Consider the following 19,207-nt stretch of genomic DNA (forward strand, 5'->3'; position numbering starts at 1 on the left):
CGCAGGAACAGGAACATGGATGAAATATGTTTGCCATTTCCAACCTAGGACAATGGTACCAAAAGGGAATTTTGTACAATGCCTGAAGCTACATTCATGGGCAAAGAAGAAACCTCTGGGGCAATGGAATAATCTATTCCGGTCCCTAAGATGGTACTAAAAGTCCCTCTAAGACCAAGATGTCCCTATCTGGACATCTCACCACCGCTTGTGGATCATCCCATCTTTAAGCAACTGAGTTCTCCTTTACATCCTCACCTTAATCTGATTTAATCCCTTGTAACCACATGAATTTACTCATTCTACAAGTATCTATAGCATACCTGCACCTATTTTTACCTTTACATGATTTGTGCCAAGTACAAGGTCCTAAGAGGGCTGATGGGAGAAAGGAAGCCAATACATCATATGATTTCTGTATCAGTTGATTCAGTTCATTATTTTTCCTCTAGTAGTGGGCTAAAATCTCCTTCGCAGCATGGTTTCCATGGTGGGGGAAGATGGCATGAATGCATGTGGTGTCTGGGGAAGCACCAAGAATCAGGGGAGCATTTAATCCACAGAAGCTTTAAATATCAATAAAAAAATGAAAGTACCATAGACTCTCTAACAAAGAGACAAAGAACAAAGGGGAAAGGTTGTATCTCATAAGATATTGACAAAGAAATATAAACCCAAACAATGGAACTTTGTTTTCCATCAATAAACTTAGCAATTAGTTTAAAATATAATATTCAATCCTAGCAAAGGGGTGGTAAGATAGGCACAAATACATGTTTCTTGTTGGAATAAATTTGGTACATCTGTGAAGTGCAGTTGAATGATAGGCTCTTTCCTGCAGCCATGCCACCTTTATGCTTAGAACACAGACGTTCAGACTGGTGTTTATGGTGTAAAAGATGTTCATCAGAAGTGTTTTTGTATGAGCCCCAAATAGAAATATCTCCAGGGTCCTGCAAGAGGGGGAATAGTTACATCGATTATTATAATAACCACATGTTAGAATCCATCTTGAAATAGTTGAATGGCATGGGGAAATGCTCTCAATATACTGAAAAACTTAAAAGTCAGGCTCAAACATCAAGATGTGGTTAGTTTTTAATTATATAAAGTCTTCTCTAGTCCATGAAAATGCAACTGGAATCACCACAAAATGCTGACAGCTGCAGTTCCTGGACAGTGGAGTGGCCAATAATGTATAACTGCTTCTTTATTTTTTTCTGAATTTTCCAAATTTCCTCAAATATCCTGTGTTGTCTTTTTTCTTTTTTTAAAGGAAAAAAGTAATATTAGGGGGGAGGGAAAGAAGGACGGGAGGAAGGAAAAAAGGGAGGGAATTAGAATAATTGGGATCCCAGAAGAAGAAAGAGAGGAGCAGAAGGTTATTGGAGCAAATTATAGCAGAGAATTTCCCTAATATGGGGAAGGAAACAGGCATCAAAATCCAGGAAGCACAGAGAACCCCTCTCAAAATCAATAATAACAGGTCAACACCCCGACATCTAATAGTAAAACTTACGAGTCTCAGAGAAAAAGAGAAAATCCTGAAAGATGTTCAGGAGAAGAGATTTGTAACCTAAAATGGTAAAAATATTAGATTGGCAAAAGAGCTATCCACAGAGACCTGGCAGGCCAGAAAGGACTGGCATGATATATTCAGAGCACTAAATGAGAAAAATATGCAGCCAAGAATACTATATCCAGCTAGGCTCTATTTGAAAATAGATGAAGACAAGAAGCTTCCAGGACAAAAAAAACTGAAGGAAGTTGCAAAAACGAAAAGAGCCCTACAAGAAATACTGAAAGGGGTCCTCTAAGCAAAGAGAGATCCAAAAAGCAGCGTAGACCAGAAAGGAACACAGACAATATACAGTAACAGTCACCTTACAGGCAATACAGTGGCACTAAATTCATAGCTTTCAATAGTTACCCTGAATGTAAATGGGCTAAATGCTCCAATCAAAAGACACAGGCTATCAGATTGGATTAAAAAACAAGACCCATTGATACACTGTCTCCAGGGACTAATTTTAGACCCAAAGACACCCCAGATTGAAAGTGAGGGGGTTCAAAACCACTTACCATGCTAATGGACATCAAAAGAAAGCTGGGGAGGCAATCCTTATATCAGACAAAATAGATTGTAAAACAAAGACTGTAATAAGAGATGAAGAAGGACACAATATACTACTTAAAGGGTCTATCAAAAAAGAAGATCTAACAATTTAAATATCTATGCCCCTAACATGGGAGCAGCCAATTATATAAGGCAATTAATAACAAAAGCAAAGAAACACATTGACAACAATAAAATAATAGTGGGGGAATTAACAACCCCCTGACTGAAATGGACAGATCATCTAAGCAAAAGATCAACAAGGAAATAAAGACTTTAAATGACACACTGGACCAAATGGACTTCACAGACATATTCAGAACATTCCATCCCAAAGCAACGGAATACACATTCTTCTCTAGTGCCCATGGAACATTCTCCAGAATTGATCACATCCTAGGTCACAAATCAGGTCTCAACCAGTACCAAAAGATGGGATCATTCCCTGCCTATTTTCAGACCACAATACTTTGAAACTAGAACTCAATCACAAGAGAAAAGTTGGAAAGAACTCAAATACATGGAGGCTAAAGAGCATCCTACTAAAGAATGATTGGGTCAACCAGGAAATTAAAGAAGAATTAAAAAAATTCATGGAAACCAATGAAAATGAAAACACAATGGTCCAAAATCTTTGGGATACAGCAAAGGCTGTCCTGAGAGGAAAGTATATAGCAATACAAGCCTTTCTCAAGAAACAAGAAAGGTCTCAAATACACAACCTAACCCTACATCTAGAGGAGTTAGAGAAAAACCAGCAAATAAAGCCTAAACCCAGCAGGAGAAGAGAAATAATAAAGATCAGAGCAGAAATCAATGAAATAGAAACCAAAAGAACAGTAGAACAGATCAACAAAACTAGGAATTGGTTCTTTGAAAGAATTAACAAGATTGATAAACCACTGGCCAGACTTATCAAAAAGAAAAAATAAATGACCTAAATCAACAAAATCATGAATGAAAGAAGAGCAATCTCAACCAACACCAAAGAAATACAAACAATTATAAGAACATATTATGAGCAACTATATGCCAGCAAATTAGATAACCTGGAAGAAATTGATGCATTCCTAGAAATGTGTCAACTACCAAAACGGAACCAGGAAGAAATAGAAAATGTGAACAGACCTACAACCACTAAGGAAATTGAAGCAGTCATCAAAAATCTCCCAACAAACAAAAACGCAGGACCAAATGGATTCGCAGGGGAATTCCACCAAACATTTAAAGAAGATGAATACCTATTCTTCTGAAACTGTTCCACAAAATAGAAATGGAAGGGAAACTTCCAAATTCTTTTTATGAGGCCAGCATTACCTTGATCCCGAAACCAGACAAAGACCCCATCAAAAAGGAGAATTACAGACCAATATCCTTGATGAACATGGATGCAAAAATTCTCACCAAAATACTAGCCAAAAGGATCCAACAGTACATTGAAAGGATTATTCACCATGACCAAGTGGGATTTACACTTGGGTTGCAAGGTTGGTTCAACATCCGCAAATCAATGTGATACAATACAGTAATAAAAGAAAGAACAAGAACCATCAAAACCTCTCAATAGATGCAGAAAAAGCCATTGACAAAGTACAGCATCCTTTCCTTTTTTTTAAATTTTTTATTGTCATGTTAATCACCATATATTACATCATTTGTTTTGGTGTAGTGTTCCATGATTCATTGTTTGTTCATAACACCCAGTGCTCCATGAAGAATGTGCCCTCTTTAATACCCATCCCAGGCTAACCCATCCCCCTACCCTCTTCCCCTCTAGAACCCTCAGTTTGTTTTTCAGAGTCCATCATCTCTCCTGGTTCGTCTCCCCCTCTGATTTACTCCCCTTCATTCTTCCTCTCCTGCTATCTTCTTCTTTTTCTTTTTTCTTAAAATATGTTGCGTTATTTGTTTCAGAAGTACAGATCTGTGATTCAACAGTCTTCCACAATTCACAGCGCTCACCATAGCACATACCCTCCCCAATGTCTATCACCCAGCCATCCCATCCCACCAACCCCCGACCACTCCAGCAACCCTCAGTTTGTTCCTGAGATTAAGAATTCTTCATATCAGTGAAGTCATATGATACATGTCTTTCTCTGATTGACTTATTTCACTCAGCATAACACCCTCCAGTTCCATCCACGTCGTTGCAAATGGCAAGATCTCATTCCTTTTGATGGCTGCATAATATTCCATTGTGTATATATACCACCTCTTCTTAATCCATTCATCCGTCGATGGACATCTTGGCTCTTTCCACAGTTTGGCTATTGTGGATATTGCTGCTATAAACATTGGGGTGCACATACCCCTTCGGGTCCCTACATTTGTATCTTTGGGGTAAATACCCAGTAGTGCAATTGCTGGGTCGAATGGTAGCTCTAATTTCAACTGTTTGATGAACCTCCATACTGTTTTCCAGAGGGGTTGCACCAGCTTGCATTCCCACCAACAGTGTAGGAGGGTTCCCCTTTCTCCACATCCCCGCCAACATCTGTCGTTCCCTGACTTGTTAATTTCAGCCATTCTGACGGGTGTGAGGTGGTATCTCATTGAGCTTTTGATTTGGATTTCCCTGATGCCGAGCGATGTTGAGCACTTTTTCATGTGCCTGTTGGCAATTTGGATGTCTTCTTTGGAAAAATGTCTGTTCATGTCCTCTGCCCATTTCTTGATTAGATTATTTGTTCTTTGGGTGTTGAGTTTGATAAGTTCTTTATAGATTTTGAATATTAGCCCTTTATCTGATATGTCATTTGCAAATATTTTCTCCCATTCTGTCAGATGTCTTTTGGTTTTCTGGACTGTTTCTTTTGCTGTGCAAAAGCTTTTTATCTTGATGAAACCCCAATAGTTCATTTTTGCCCTGGCTTCCTGTGCCTTTGGCGATGTTTCTAGGAAGAAGTTGCTGCGGCTGAGGTCGAAGAGGTTGCTACCTGTGTTCTCCTTTAGGATTTTGATGGACTCCTGTCTCACGTTTAGGTCTTTCAACCATTTGGAGTCTATTTTTGTGTGTGGTGTAAGGAAATGGTCCAGTTTCATTCTTCTGCATGTGGCTGTCCAATTTTCCCAACCCCATTTGTTGAAGAGACTGTCTTTTTGCCATTGGACATTCTTTCCTGCTTTGTCAAAGATAAGTTGACCATAGAGTGGAGGGTCAATTTCTGGGCTCTCGATTCTGTTCCATTGATCTATGTGTCTGTTTTTGTGCCAGTACCATACTGTCTTGATGATGACAGCTTTGTCATAGAGCTGGAAGTCCGGAATTGTGATGCCGCCAGCTTTGCTTTTCTTTTTCAATATTCCTCTGGCTCTTCGGGGTCTCTTATGGTTCCATACAAATTTGAGGATTATTTGTTCCATTTCTTTGAAAAAAGTGGATGGTATTTTGATGGGGATTGCATTGAATGTGTAGATTGCTCTAGTTAGCATTGACATCTTCACAATGTTTGTTCTTCCAATCCATGAGCATGGAACGTTTTTCCATTTCTTTGTGTCTTCTTCAATTTCTTTCCTGAGTATTTTATAGTTTTCTGAGTACAGATCCTTTGCCTCTTTGGTTAAATTTATTCCTAGGTATCTTATGGCTTTGGGTGCAATTGTGAATGGGATCGACTACTTGATTTGTCTCTCTTCTGTCTTGTTGGTGTATAGGAATGCCACTGATTTCTGTGCATTGTTTTTATAGCCTGCTACTTGCCTGAATTCCTGTATGAGTTCTAGCAGTTTTGGGGTGGAGTTTTTTGGGTTTTCCACATAAAGTATCATATCATCTACAAAGAGTGAGAGTTTGACTTCCTCTTTGCCAATGTGGATGCCTTTGATTTCTTTTTGTTGTGCTATTGCTGTGGCTAGTCCTTCTAATATTATGTTGAATAGCAGTGGTGAAAGTGGAAATCCCTGCCGCGTTCCTGACCTTAGGGGAAAAGCTCTCAGCGTTTCCCCATTGAGAATGATATTCGCTGTAGGTTTTTCGTAGATGGCATTTATGATATTGAGGTATGTAACTTCTATCCCTATACTCTGAAGAGTTTTGATCAAGAAAGAATGCTGTACTTTGTCAAATGCTTTTTCTGCATCTATTGAGAGGATCATATGATTCTTGTTCTTTCTTTTGTTAATGTACTGTATCACGTTGATTGATTTGCGGATGTTGAACCAGCCTTGTAGCCCAGGGATAAATCCCACTTGGTCGTGGTGAATAATCCTTTTAATGTACTGTTGGATCCTATTGGCTAGTATTTTGGTGAGAATTTTTGCATCCATTTTCATCAAGGATATTGGTCTGTAATTCTCCTTTCTGATGAGGTCTTTGTCTGGTTTTGGGATCAAGGTAATGCTGGCCTCATAAAATGAATTTGGAAGTTTCCCTTCCATTTCTATTTTTTGGAACAGTTTCAGGAGAATAGGTATTAATTCTTCTTTAAATGACTGATAGAATTCCCCTGGGAAGCCATCTAGCCCTGGGCTTTGGTTTGCTGGGAGATTTTTGATGACTGCTTCAATTTCCTTAGTGGTTATGGGTCTGTTCAGGTTTTCTATCTTCCTGGTTCAATTTTGGTAGTTGATACATCTCTAGGAATGCACCCATTTCTTCCAGGTTATCTAATTTGCTGGCATAGAGTTGCTCATAATATGTTCTTATAATTGTTTGTATTTCTTTGGTGTTGGTTGTGATCTCTCCTCTTTCATTCATGATTTTGTGGATTTGGGTCATTTCTCTTTTCTTTTTGATCAGTCTGGTCAGGGGTTTATCAATCTTGTTAATTCTTTCAAAGAATTGGCTCCTAGTTTCGTTGATCTGTTCTACTGTTCTTTTGGTTTCTATTTCATTGATTTCTGCTCTGATCTTTATTATTTCTCTTCTCCTGCTGGGTTTAGGCTTTATTTGCTGGTTTTTCTCTAGCTCCTCTAGGTGTAGGGTTAGGTTGTGTATTTGAGACCTTTCTTGTTTCTTGAGAAAGGCTGATATTGCTCTATACTTTCCTCTCAGGACAGCCTTTGCTGTATCCCAAAGATTTTGAACACTTGTGTTTTCATTTTCATTGGTTTCCATGATTTTTTTAATTCTTCTTTAATTTCCTGGTTGACCCATTCATTCTTTAGTAGGATGCTCTTTAGCCTCCATGTATTTGAGTTCTTTCTGATTTTCCTCTTGTGATTCAGTTCTAGTTTCAAAGGATTGTGGTCTGAAAATATGCAGGAATGATCCAAATCTTTTGGTAGCGGTTGAGACCTGATTTGTGACCTAGGATGTGATCAATTCTGGAGAATGTTCCATGGGCACTAGAGAAGAATGTGTATTCCGTTGCTTTGGGATGGAATGTTCTGAATATGTCTGTGAAGTCCATTTGGTCCAGTGTGTCATTTAAAGTCTTTATTTCCTTGTTGATCTTTTGCTTAGATGATCTGTCCATTTCAGTCAGGGGGGTGTTAAAGTCCCCCACTATTATTGTATTGTTATCAATGTGTTTCTTTGCTTTTGTTATTAATTGCCTTATATAATTGGCTGCTCCCATGTTCGGAGCATAGATATTTACAACTGTTAGATCTTCTTGTTGGACAGACGCATTAAGTAGGATATAGTGTCCTTCCTCATCTCTTATGACAGTCTTTGTTTTAAACTCTAATTTGTCTGATATAACAATTGCCACCCCAGCTTTCTTTTGGTGTCCATTAGCATGGTAAATGGTTTTCCACCCCCTCACTTTCAATCTGGGGGTGTCTTTGGGTCTAAAATGAGTCTCTTGCAGACAGCATATTGATGGGTCTTGTTTTTTAATCCAATCTGATAGCCTGTGTCTTTTGATTGGGGCATTGAGCCCATTTACATTCAGGGTAACCTTTGAAAGGTATGAATTTAGTGCCATTGTATTGCCTGTAAGGTGACTGTTACTGTATGTTGTCTGTGTTCCTTTCTGGTCTTTCCTGCTTTTAGGCTCTCTCTTTCCTTAGAGGACCCCTCTCAATATTTCTTGGAGGGCTCCTTTCGTGTTTGCAAATTCCTTTAGTTTTTGTTTGTTCTGGAATCTTTTTATCTCTCCTTCTATTTTCAATGACAGCCTAGCTGAATATAGAATTCTTGGCTGCATATTTTTCTCGTTTAGTGCTCTGAAGATATCTTGCCAGTCCTTTCTGGCCTGCCAGGTCTCTGTGGATAGCTCTGTTGCCAATCTAATAGTTTCACCTTTGTAGGTTACCTATCTCTTCTCCTGAGCTGCTTTCAGGATTTTCTCTTTGTCTCTGAGACCCGTAAGTTTTATTATTAGATGTCGGGGTGTTGACCTATTATTATTAATTTTGAGAGGGGTTCTCTGTGCCTCTTGGATTTTGATGCCTGTTTCCTTCCCCACATTAGGGAAGTTCTCTGCTATTATTTGCTCCAATATACCTTCTGCCCCTCTCTCTCTTTCTTCTTCTTCTGGGATCCCAATTATTCTAATGTTGTTTCGTCTTATCGTATCCCCTACCTCTCGAATTCTGCCCTCGTGATCCTGTAGTTTTTTCTCTCTCTTTTTCTCAGCCTCTTTATTTTCCATCATTTGGCCTTCTATATCGCTGATTCTCTCTTCTGCCTCATTTATCCTAGCAGTTAGTGCCCTCATTTTTGATTGCAACTCATTAATAGCCTTTTTGATTTCGACTTGGTTAGATTTTAGTTCTTTTATTTCTCCAGAAAGGGTTTCTCTAATAACTTCCACGCTTTTTTCAAGCCCAGCTAGTATCTTTAAAGTCATGATTCTGAACTCTAGGTCCGACATCGTACTAATGTCCGTGTTCAGTAGGTCCCTGGCTGACGGTACTACCTCTTGTTCTTTTTCCTGAGGTGATTTTTTTCGTCTTGTCATTTTGTCCAGAGGAGAATATATGAATGAGAGAACAAAATGCTAAGAGGTTTACAACGTCCTCAGCAAATATACTGTATACAAATCAGAAAAGACCTGAACCAGGGGAAAAGAAAGGGAAAGAAAGAAAAGAGAAAGAGAAAAAAAAAGAAAAAAAGATAAAAACAAAACCAGAACAATACAAAAAAGGCAGAATATGACCAAATATGATCAGACTAGTGTATAGATCAGTGCCACAAACTAGATTTTGGGCGTATTTTGGTCTGTTAGAAAAAAGTGCCTCCTAAAATTTTAAAGGAAGAAAGACATATATACAAAATAAGGGTTGATACAATGAAGGGATGGAAGATGACTGTAAAGATGAAAATTATAAAAGATTTTATAAAAGAACTTGATAAGAGAAGAAGTTGTTTGAAAAAAGAAAGAAGAAGATTTAAGAAAAAAAAAGGAAAAAGGGAGAGAAGGTGATCAGGCAGGAGACTAGAACAGAGCCATACACTAGTGATTTAGGGTATATTTTGATCTGTTAGAAGAAACTGTATCTCAAAATTTTAAAGAGAGAACAACTTATATATATATGCCAAAAATAAGGGTAACTACTATGAAGGGATAAAGTATGACTCTAAAAATGAAAAATAAAAAATGTTTTTTTTTAAAAAAAGAGATTGATAAGGTGTTAGTTGAAAAAGGGAAAAAGAAAAATAAAAAAAAACAGTTAAGAAAAATTAACTTTGATGAACCAATGAATCATGGTAAAAAAAAAAGCCATGAATTCTATGTGCACGATTCCACTAGCGCTGGAGTTCTCCCGTTCTCCTTGATCGGTAAACTCGGTCTTGGCTTGCTGGCTGTTCGTGCTGATCTTCTGGGGGAGGGGCTTGTTGTTGTGGTTTCCAAATGTCTTTGCCGGAGGCTGAATTGCCCCGCTCTTGTCGGTCCTGGCTAAGCAAGCTGCTCGGGTTTGATCTCAGGAGCATTTGTTCCCTGCAAGCTCTCGGTACAGCCTTGGAGGACCAGGGCAAAAATGGTGGCCTCCCAATCTCCACCCAGAGGAGCTGAGAACTCGGGGCCCCGCTCCTCAGTGCGCCCCCAGAGAAAAGCAGTCACTCCCGTCTCCCTGGTCCCCAGCCGCACTCCGTGCTCACCCGGTCTGTGACCGAGCGTTGCTATCTCTGGCACCCGACCCCGTGTGGAGTCTCCAAACCCAGCAGGTCCCTGCGGTGCGCTCCCGCGCCCCTCCTCCCCGGGAAGGAAGGGGAGTCTCCCCAGCTCTGCCGCTTGTTGGGTCTCTGCTGGAGGAGCAGTGGCCCGACTGGGCCGCGGATCACAGTTTATGGCAACCCCGAGCAGAGAGCCCACGCCTCGGCTCCGTCTCTGCAGCCGGCTTCCCCGCTCCGATACCTGGGAGCTCTGCCGCACTCAGGCAACCCCGGTCTTTCTGTGACCCCAAGGGTCTTGAGACCACACTGTCCTGGGAGGATTCCACCCCCTGCTTAGCCACTGCAGCGACGAGCCTCAGCGGAGCCGACTTCTAACAGTTCCGATTTTGTGCTCCCAGCTCTATCACTTGCCAGAAGCGGCGGCGGAGGCCCCTCCCCCACCGTGTATCCTCCCGAATATCGCCTGGGATTCACTTCTCCGCACGTCCTACCTTCCAGAAAGTAGTCGCTTCTCTGTTCAGAGAGTTGTTGCTACTCTCCTCTTCGATCTCCTGTTGAGTTCGTAGGTGTTCAGAATGGTTTGATCCCTATTCAGCTGAATTCCTGAGACCAGACGACATCTACGTCTCCTACTCCTCTGCCATCTTGCTCCACCCCCCCAATCTTCCTTCTTTTTACAAAACAACTTCTTATCAATTCCTTTTATAAAATCTTTTATAATTTTCATCTTTACAATCATTTTCCATCCCTTCATTGTATCAACCCTTATTTTGTACATATATAAGTCTTTCTTCCTTTAAAATTTTAGCAGGCACTTTCTTCTAACACACCAAAATATGCACAAAAGCTAGTGTGCGGCACTGATCTATGCACTAGCTTGATCATATTTGATCATATTCTGTTTTTCTTTGTTTTGTTCTGTTTCTGTTTGTTTTTATCTTTTTCTTTTCCCTTTTTTTCCCTTCTTTTTTCCCTTTTTTGTCCCCTGGTTTCAGGTCTTTTCTGATTTGTATAGAGTATACTTGCTGGAGACGTTGTTAACCTGTTAGCATTCTGTTGTCTCATTCATCTATTCTCTTCTGGACAAAATGACAAGATGAAAAAAATCACCTCAGGAAAAAGAACAAGAGGTAGTACCGTCTGCCAGGAACCTACTCAATATGGACATTAGTACGATATCGGACCTAGAGTTCAAAATCATGATTTAAAGATACTAGCTGGGCTTGAAAAAAGCATGGAAGTTATTAGAGAAAATCTTTCTGGAGAAATAAAAGAACTAAAATCTAACCAAGTCGAAATCAAAAAGGCTATTGATGAGGTGCAATCAAAAATGGGGGCACTAAATGCTAGGATAAATGAGGCAGAAGAGAGAATCAGCAATATAGAAGACCAAATGATGGAAAATAAAGAGGCTGAGAAAAAGAGAGAGAAACAACGACAGGATCACGAGGGTAGAATTCGAGAGATAAGTGATAGATAAGACGAAACAACATTAGAATAATTGGGATCCCAGAAGAAGAAGAAAGAGAGAGAGGGGCAGAAGGTATATTGGAGCAAATAATAGCAGAGAACTTCCTTAATGTGAGGAAGGAAACAGGCATTAAAATCCAGGAGGCACAGAGAACCCCTCTCAAAATCAATAAAAACAGTTCAACACCCCGACCTCTAAGAGTCAAACTTACGGGTCTCAGAGACAAAGAGAAAATCCTGAAAGCAGCTCAGGAGAAGAGATACGTAAACTACAATGGTAGAAACATTAGATTGGCAACAGAGCTATCCACAGAGACCTGGCAGGCCAGAAAGGACTGGCAAGATATCTTCAGAGCACTAAACGAGAAAAATATGTAGCCAAGAATACTATATCCAGCAAGGTATCAATGAAAATAGAAGGAGAGATAAAAAGCTTCCAGAACAAACAAAAACTAAAGGAATTTGCAAACACGAAAGGAGCCCTACAAGAAATATTGAAAGGGGTCCTCTAAGCAAAAAGAGAGCCTAAAAGCAGCATGGATCAGAAAGGAACACAGACAACATACAGTAACAGTCACCTTACAGGCAATACAATGGCACTAAATTCCTACCTTTCCATAGTTACCATGAATGTAAATGGGCTAAATGTCCCAGTCAAAAGACACAAGCTATCAGATTGGATTAAAAAACAAGACCCATCAATATGCTGTCTGCAAGAGACTCATTTTAGACCCAAACACACCCCCAAAGACACTGCATTACCATGCTAATGGACACCAAAAGAAAGCTGGGGTGGCAATCGTTATATCAGACAAATTAGAGTTTAAAACAAAGACTGTAATAAGAGATGAAGAAGGACACTATCCTACTGAAAGGGTCTAGCCAAAAAGAAGATCTAACAATTGTAAATACGTAGGCCCCTAACATGGAAGCAGCCAATTATATAAGGCAATTAATAACAAAAGGGAAGAAACACATTGACAACAATACAATAATAGTGGGGGACTTTAACATCCCCCTGACTGAAAAGGACAGATCACCTAAGCAAAAGATCCACAAAGAAATAAAGACTTTAAATGAGACACTGGAACAAATGGACTTCACAGACATATTCAGAACATTCCATCCCAAAGCAACGGAATACACATTCTTCTCTAGTGCCCATGGAACATTCTCCAGAACTGATCACATCCTAGGTCACAAATCAGGTCTCAACCGCTACCAAATGTTTGGGATCATTCCCTGCCTATTTTCAGACTACACTGCTTTGAAAGTAGAACTCAATCACAAGAGGAAAGTCAGAAAGAACTCAAATACATGAAGGCTAAAGAGCATCTTACTAAAGAATGAATGGGTCAACCAGGAAATTAAAGAAGAATTAAAAAAATTCATGGAAACCAATGGAAATGAAAACACAAGTGTTCAAAATCTTTGGGATACAGCAAAGGCTGTCCTGAGAGGAAAGTATAGAGCAATACAAGCCTTTCTCAAGAAACAAGAAAGGTCTCAAATACACAACCTAACCCTACATCTAAAAGAGGTAGAGAAAACACAGCAAATAAAGTCTAAACCCAGCAGGAGAAGAGAAATAATAAAGTTCAGAGCAGAAATCAATGAACTAGTAAGCAAAAGAACAGTAGAACAGATCAACGAAACTAGGAGCTGGTTCTTTGAAAGAATTAACAAGATTGATAAAGCCCTGGCCAGACTTATCCACAAGAAAAGAGAAATGACTCAAATCCACAAAATCATGAATGAAAGAGGAGAGATCACAACCAACACCAAAGAAATACAAACAATTATAAGAACATATTATGAGCAACCGTATGCCAGCCAATCAGATAACCTGGAAGAAATGGGTGCATTCCTAGAGATGTATCAACTACCAAAACTGAACCAGGAAGAAAGAGAAAACCTGAACAGACCTATAACCACTAAGGAAATTGAAGCAGTCATCAAAAATCTCCCAACAAACCAAGCCCAGGGCCAGATGGCTTCCCAGGGGAATTCTATCAGCCATTTAAAGAAGAATTAATACCTATTCTCCTGAAACTGTTCCAAAAAACAGAAATGGAAGGAAAACTTCAAAACTCATTTTATGAGGCCAGCATTACCTTGATCCCAAAACCAGACAAAGACCCCATCAGAAAGGAGAATTAGAGACCAATATCCCTGATGAACATGGATGCAAAAATTCTCACCAAAATACTAGACAATAGGATCCAACAGTTCATTAAAAGGATTATTCACCACGACCAAGTGGGATTTATCCCTGGGCTGCAAGGCTGGTTCAACATCCGCAAATCAATCAACGTGATGCAATACATTAACAAAAGAAAGAACAAGAATCATATGATCCTCTCAATAGATGCAGAAAAAGCATTTGACAAAGTACAGCATTCTTTCTTGATCAAAACTCTTCAGAGTATAGGGATAGAGGGTACATACCTCAATATCTTAAAAGCCACCTATGAAAAACCTACAGCGAATATCATTCTCAATGTGGAAAAGCTGAGAGCTTTTCCGCTCAGGTCAGGAACGCGGCAGGTATGTCCACTCTCACCACTGCTATTCACCATAGTATTAGAAGGACTAGCCACAGCAATCAGACAACAAAAAGAAATCAAAGGCATTCAAATCGGCAAAGAGGAAGTCAAACTCTCCCTCTTTGCAGATGATATGATACTGTATGTGGAAAACCCAAAAGACTCCAACCCAAAACTACTACAACTCATACAGGAATTCAGTCAAGTAGCAGGATATAAAATCAATCCACAGAAATCAGTGGCATGCCTATAATGCCAACAACAAGACAGAAGAGAGACAAAGCAAGGAGTCGATCCCATTTACAACTGCACCCAAAACCATAAGATGCCTACGAATAAGTTTAACCAAGAGCCAAGGGATCTGTGCTGAGAACACTATAAAATACTCCTGAAAGACATGGAAGAAGACACAAAGAAATGGAAAAACGTTCCATGCTTATGGATTGGAAGAACCAACATTGTGAAGATGTAAATGCTAACTAGAGCAATCTACACATTCAGTGCAATCCCCATCAAAATACCATCCACTTTGTTCAAAGAAATGGAACAAATAATCCTAAAATTTGTATGGAACCAGAAGAGACCCCGAATAGCCAGGAGAATATTGAAAAAGGAAAGCAAAGCTGGCGGCATCACAATTCCGGACTTCCAGCTCTATTACAAAGCTGCCATCATCAAGACAGTATGGTACTGGCACAAAAACAGACACATAGATCAACGGAACAGAATCGAGAGCCCAGAAATGGACCCTCCACTCTATGGTCAACTCATCTTTGACAAAGCAGGAGAGAACGTCCAGTGGCAAAAAGACAGTCTCTTCCACAAATGGGGTTGGGGAAATTGGACAGCCACATGCAGAAGAATGAAACTGGACCATTTCCTACAACACACAGAAAAATAGCCTCCAAATGCTTGAAAGATCTAAACGTGAGACAGGAGTCCATCAAAATCCTAAAGGAGGACACAGGCTGCAACCTCTTCGACCTCAGCCGCAGCAACTTCTTCCTAGAAACCTCGCCAAAGGCAAGGGAAGCAAGGGCAAAAATGAACTCTTGGGAATTCATCAAGATCAAAAGCTTTTGCACAGCAAAAGAAACAGTCCACAAAACCAAAAGACAACCGACAGAATGGGAGAAAATATATGCAGATGACATATCAGGGAAAGGACTAGTATCCAAAATCTACAAAGAACTTATCAAACTCAACACCCAATGAACAACTACTCCAATCAAGTAATGGGCAGAAGACGTGAACAGACATTTTTCCAGAGAAGACATCCAAATGGCCAACAGACACATGAAAAAGTGCTCAACATCGCTCGGCATCGGGGAAAACCAAATCAAAACCTCGATGAGATACCACCTCCCCCTAGTCAGAATGGCTAAAATTAACTCGTCAGGAAACGACAAATGTTGGCAGGGATACGGAGAAAGGGAACCCGCCTACACTGTTGGTGGGAAGGCAAGGTGGTGCAAGCCCTCTGGGAAACAGTATGGAGGTTTCTCAAACAGTTGAAAATAGAGCTACCATTCGATCCAGCAATGGCCCTACTGGGTATTTACCACAAAGATACAAATGGAGGTATCCGAAGGGGTACGTGCACCCCGATGTTTATAGCAGCTGTGTCCACAAGAGCCAAACTGTGGAAAGAGCCAAGATGTCCATCGAGAGATGAATGGATAAAGAAGGGGTGGTAGGTACACACAATGGAATAACATGCAGCCATCAAAAGGAATGAGATCTTGCCATTTGCAACGACATGGATGCAACTGGAGGGTGTTATGCTGAGTGAAATAAGTCAATCAGAGAAAGACATGTATCACATGACCCCACTGATATGAGGAATTCTTAATCTCAGGAAACAAACTGAGTGTTGCTAGAGTGGTGGGGCGTGGGAGGGATGGGGTGGCTGGGTGATAGTCATCGGGCAGGCTATGTGCTATGGTGAGCGCTGTGAATTGTAAAAGACTGTTGAATCACAGATCTGTACTTCGGAAACAAATAACGCAACATATGTTAAGAAAAACAGAAAAGAAGATGGCAGGGGGGAAGAATGAAGAGGAATAAGTCGGAGGGGGAGACGAACCATGAGAGACGATGGACTCTGAAAAACAAACTGAGGGTTCAAGAGGGGAGGAGGGTAGGGGGATGGGTTAGCCGGGTGATGGGTATTATGGAGGGCACATTCTGCGTGGAGCACTGGGGGTTACGCACAAACCATGAAGCACGGAACACCACATCAAAAATTAATGATTTAATATATGGTGATTAACATAACAATAAAAAAAAGAAAATGGTTTTGGACTCGCTGGCAGTGCTCCCACGCGTGCACACAGCCAAAGGCTTCCACGCTCAGGAAGGCCTAGGCTGTCCGAAGCCCGGATTCTCTACAGTGTGGTTCCCTCGAGTTAGGTGGTTGGCTCTCACCCTGCACGCACACCAGGGCAACGGTACTAGTCCCAGGAACAAGAGCTGAGCCAAGAGGTGTCTCCAGCACCGGCCTTTCTCTCCCTCGGTTTGACGTAGAGAAGCCGTTCCCCGGGCTCTCAGGCACAGCGCACACCATACAGCGTCCTCCCCTCCAGGGACTGGCGGGAGCTAAAACGCGCTGTATCCACACTGTTGTGCCTTCCAGGGAGGGTCCTGCAACTTAGGCCTGCTCGCACACATGCCGGAGGAGTGTTAGCTTTCTGCCACTGAAACCCGTTGGGAGAGGTGCCGCTGCACGAAGCCGTTTCTCTCGCCCAGTAACTTAGGGGACTCGTCTCCCAGGCTCTCACGCACACACACTCCAAGTGTTTCCACCCTCCGCAACAGTGAGGCTGTCTACAACACGGTCCCCCTAACCTACTGTTTCTTTGCATTGGTACTTGAGCAGTGAGACTTGCATGCCCAAGGGGGGGCTGCAGGGCTGGCTTCAGGAAATCCGTGGGGGGACCTGTTCTGCCTTCTGCCCCATCCTGAGTCTCAACCAGAATATGGGTTCAGAAGCCCTCACCGCGCTCTCACGCACGCTCACGCCCAAGGGTCAAAGGAGGGTCAAAGCAAAAGATCGTGTTCTCCAGAAGTGTTGTCTTTTCGAGTGGGGTGGCTGGCCTTACGCCTGCAGGCACACACAGGGCCACACGACTAGCCTCAGGTAACAAGAGGGGAGAGAGAGCTGCCTTCTGCACCATCCTGTTTCTTGCTCGGTTTCACGGATGGAACCCGTTCCCTGGGCTCTCATAGACGACCACCGCGAAATTCCTCCAGCTTCAAGAACAGCAATGGTAGCTAAAGTTCGGTGACTCGACAACTTGGATTCTCTGTGATAGTGGTCAGGTACCCAAGCGTCCAGGCAGGCAGACAGGGGACAGCAGTGCTAACCTCCTAAAACAAGAGGGGAGTTGAGAGCAGCCTTCCATCCAGGCCTGTCTCTCGGTCCGAGGAACGTTCAGGTCCCATTTCTCAGGCTTTCACACAAACACCAGACAGATGAAGTTTGTGCTCAGAAAGGGCGTTATATGGCTAGGCACGGGGGTCTCTCCCGGCTTGTTCCTTGCGCTAGGCGGGTGGTACTTATGACTAAACGCACACAGGTGTGAGACGACCTAGCTTCATGAAAGAGGAGTTGAGTCGAGAGGCGCCTTGGACCCATGCTTCTTTCTCCCTTAAAATTCTGCTGGCACCCTCTCCCTAGGTGGGCACAAAAGCACCCTTGAAAATGTGGCCACCCTGGGGGGGGGGCGACGTGAGTTGAAGGCTGGGCTTGTGGGTGAAGGCTTATTTCTTCTAAGACAGGGTGGAGCCCTGAACGTTCACAGCACACGTGGAGCAGTAGAGCGTTACTAGGTTCAGGTAGCAAGAGTGCTGAGCCGCGAGTTGCCTACCGCTCCGGCCCGTTTCTCCCTCGCTTCGACGAAGGGCACCCGTTCCCCAGGCTCTCCCACACGGTACCGCGTACGCGGCTTCCTCCCTCATAGAGGTCGACGGTCGCTAGGGCACGGTTTCTCCACACGGTGGCCACTTCGAGTCAGTCCACTAGAAATTAGACTTGAAAACAAAATTGGGGCCACAGGTCTGGCTTCAGGAAACAAGTGGGGAGATGTGATCTCCCTTCTGGCGCGGCTTCAGTCTCCCTCAGAAAATGGTATTGGACTCGCTGGCAGTGCTCGCACATATACACAGCAAAAGGCTTGCACCCTCAGGAAGGCCTAGTCTGGCTGAAGCCCGGATTCTCTAGTGTGCTTCCCTCGAGTTAGGTGGTTGGCTCTCGGCCTGCACGCACACCGGGGCAACGGTACTAGCCCCAGGAACAAGAGCTGAGCCGAGAGGCATCTCTGTCACTGGCCTTTCTATCCCTTGTGTATACGTAGAGAAGCCGTTCGACGGGCTCTCAAGCAGGGCGCACACACTACAGCGTCCTCCCCGCCGGGGACCGGCGGGAGAAAAAACGTGCTTTCTCCACAGTATTGTGCCTTCCAGGGAGGGGCCTGATACTTAGGCCTGCACGCACACATGCCGGAGGAGTGCTAGCATTCTGCCACTGAGAGCCGGTGGGAGAGGTGCGGCTGCACGAAGCCGTATCTCTCACCCAGTAACTTAGGGGACTTGTCTCCCAGGCTCTCATGCACACACACTCCAAATGTTTCCACACTCCGCAACAGTGAGGCTCTCTACAACACCGTCTCCTAACCCTACTGTTTCCTTGCGTTGGTACGGGAGCAGTGAGACTTGCATGCTCAAGGGGGCGGACGCAGGGATGGCTTCAGGAAACAAGTGGGGAGTTGTGTTCTCCCTTCTGCTGTGGCCTCAGTCTCCCTCAGAAAATGGTTTTGAACTCGCTGTCAGTGCTAGCACGCATGCTCACAGCAAAAGGTTTCCACCCTCAGGAAGGCCTAGTCAGGCCGAATTTCAGATTTTCTACAGTGTGGTTCCCTCGACTTAGGAGGTTGGCTCTCGGCCTGCAAGCACACCGGGGCAACGGTACTATCCCCAGGAACAAGAGCCAAGCCGAGAGGCGTCTCAGGCACAGGCATTTCTTTCCCTCGGTTTTACATAGGGAAGCTGTTCGCCGGGCTGTCAAGC

Source organism: Eumetopias jubatus, unplaced genomic scaffold (assembly GCF_037043125.1).
Source record: "Eumetopias jubatus isolate StellerSeaLion01/CBP00866 unplaced genomic scaffold, mEumJub1_p1.0 scaffold_6, whole genome shotgun sequence".
Taxonomy (NCBI): Eukaryota; Metazoa; Chordata; class Mammalia; order Carnivora; family Otariidae; genus Eumetopias; species Eumetopias jubatus.